This window comes from Odontomachus brunneus, unplaced genomic scaffold (assembly GCF_010583005.1).
Source record: "Odontomachus brunneus isolate Ranch 3 - 2012 unplaced genomic scaffold, Obru_v1 Obru_scaffold_040, whole genome shotgun sequence".
NCBI classification, from domain to species: Eukaryota; Metazoa; Arthropoda; class Insecta; order Hymenoptera; family Formicidae; genus Odontomachus; species Odontomachus brunneus.
In genome coordinates, this window is record NW_022639490.1 from 17,276 (window position 1) to 19,995 (window position 2,720).

The 2,720-nt window shown below is 46.7% G+C and overlaps 1 protein-coding gene across 4 annotated transcripts in view; it reads left to right on the top strand.

Annotated features, from left to right (window-relative positions):
- Positions 1-2,720, top strand: part of LOC116844255 (glutathione S-transferase-like) — a 22,892-nt gene that overhangs the window by 6,568 nt on the left and 13,604 nt on the right. The window contains exon 1 of one of the 4 annotated variants that reach the window (XM_032815535.1): positions 99-1,528. The exons of the other annotated variants lie outside the window; for them this stretch is intronic. The gene's annotated coding sequence lies outside the window, so the exon portion shown is untranslated. Of the gene's footprint in view, positions 1-98; positions 1,529-2,720 lie in introns of those variants that run through there. 4 annotated transcript variants of the gene reach the window in all.

Genomic DNA, 2,720 nt, shown 5'->3' on the forward strand with positions numbered 1-2,720 from the left:
TCTCTCTCTCTCTCTCTCTCTCTCTCTCTCTCTCTCTCTCTCTCTCTCTCGTGTAAGGTAAAAAATTCTTACTAAAATTTGTAAATTATGCACTGGCCCGGGTGCGAATTACATCGCATGCCTGTACACAGTACTTGTTTTGATTTATGTCACAAGTGGATTTTTTATCTAAGATTACAAAATAAACTACTGTATTACTCCCCTCTTTTCCTTTTCTCTTTCTACTATTTCTATCTCTATCACCCTCTCTTTCTTTCTCTATATCTCTCCCTTCACACTCTCTCTCTTTCTCTCTCCTTCTTTCTGACTCTCGACGATATTAATTTTGCGCCACGGCAGGATACGACAGTCCACAAAGCGGAAAATATGTGTATCCGACAGATACACGCGGGACTCGGACGTTATTTTGCGCTACAAAACCTCCGGCGAATATTCCGTGTTTATTCGCCCCCGAGGGGGAACCATTATTGACGCGACGTCGTCGGCAGGATTAATAACGTTCTCTCGCCCAGGAGCTCGGCAAAAAAAACGAAGGACTCCGGAGATACTTAAGGGGGCCTTCGGAGAAATTGCGAATTATGCGCCGTCTGATCGCGGAATATAAATGAACGGGCCCTCAGTCATACATTCGCCAACTACCCGATTATCGTGCTCTCGGGGATAGAAAAAGGGGAAAGAGGAGAGGAAGAAAACGGAAGGCAAGAAACGAGAATATAATCTGGGAATATTCTAGCTGCGCATTGCCTTTGACATAATATCGGGAAAACTTTTAATTGCGCCGCCGAAAAGTATCGTGGAAAACGGGATTCGCGAAAGTCTCGGCGGGAGCGGGATCTCTCTCTCTCTTTCTCTCTACTTCGTCGAATATCTCGACAAATAAACGCAAAATCGGATTCTTCGGCGAATACAAAGCCTCGCCTCGTTAGGGAAACTTTTCTCCCTCCAACTAAGGCGTGTCAAAGGGACGACCTCCAAGAGGCTGAAGGACGGAGGGGAGAAGGTCGCATCAAGTCGATATTCCCGTCGAGATAATAAGACGTACGTTTTGCGGAGAGAGAGAGAGAGAAAGCTCTACTTATGATCTCGCTTTCATCCGAAACTCAGGACCGTTTCCGTGTCGAGACGGCTCGCATGACTAATGAATCCGCTCCTGAAGGCGGCCAAGGCGCGCGCGAGCTTTCAGAGAACGAAATCCGTGAGCAAAGAAGCGAGAGAATGGGAGAAACGGTTGTGCCGAGGGTTGGCAACGTCAACATTAATACTCTTCCAGCCCTTATACCTTCCAGCTGTCCGCCCACGCGACGAATTAATGTTTTCGCAGATACGGGCCATTGATTTTACGTCAAATATGGTTACCTGGGGTTCGGCTACCTTGCGGACCTGCGCCGACATTCGACTCCGATGTCTGTTCTCGCACATGTAACCGCGTTAAACCGCCTACGCCTACTCCGGTTAAATTTGGACAACGTAACTACGCGCGTTTGACTGGAAGCGGTTTGACCTCGATCAAACAAATTCCCGCCAACAGGTAGAGTGGCGAGATGTCCGCTTCTATTTATCATCATTTATCGCCAAAGTAATTAACGCGCAGGGGATAGAGAGGAAGGAAGAGAGAGAGAGAGAGAGAGAGAGAGAGAGAGAGAGAGAGAAACTGCGCGCGCGAAACGTCCGACCATCCTGGAAACGTCCTGGAAGTAATTTCGCGGCGGACGGTATAGCGCATATTTTTTCAGCGAAAAATTAACTCGATATTTTCTCCCCATCTCTTGTCCTTGTTCTAAAAAGAGGAAAAAGAGAATTAAGAGAAAATGTAGGTTTGAATGGTAGCCGGACGGGGTGGATCCAGGATTAATTCACGCTGTATAGCTCGCGTTCACTTGACTCGCGACCGTTCAATGCGGCCGCATCGGGGCGAATTAATGCAGTGAATTGTGCCGGTTGTGCAACGGACGCGTTCGCGCCCAGCAACGTTGCCCGCCACGTGTTTCTATCGGCGGAACCATCGGACACCGAGCATTCCAAGCAAAATAATCAATAAATGTCGCCAGCATACAAATCCCTAGCATCGCGAGCACCGGAACAAATCCGGTGCTATTAATTAGATAGATCCGTAGCTCTCTTCAGAATTCTCTCTCTCTCTTTCTCTCTCTCTCTCTCTCTCTCTCTCTTTGTTTCTCTCTCTTCCTGCTCCAGGATTACACTAGTTCTTAGGAGATTAGAGTGGTTCAGGAAGCGAGGGAACAGAAATAAACGACTAGTGCCGGCGGGAAATGGAGATGCTTTGTAAAAAAGATTGGCGCGACCAGGAGCTTTATAACGTTCCTACAGAAGTCTTTTTAATGCAATAATTGCAAATATGAGATAATTTCCTGCGGGAGTAAGTACGCGCCTTTGTACGATCGCGGTATGCGCGCGAAGGAAATTAAATCTTCGCGCTCGAACGGCCTTCCTACAAGGAGGCGATTGGATCAAGCAATTTCTGAATCATGAAGGACTAAGAGAGAGAGAGATAAAGAGAAAGAAAGAGAGCGTATTCTTTAAAAGAAGAATTTCGTTTCGATAACCGCTTTATTAGGTAATATTATTTTCCTCTTGCGCAATAACCGGGGGCTAGTTTTTAAATATCATTTCGAGTTTTGTGAGGACGATTTATAGACTCTCATTCAGGAAGTTTCGTAGGAATAAATTTTATTGACTACTTCCACCTCCCCCCCCCCCCC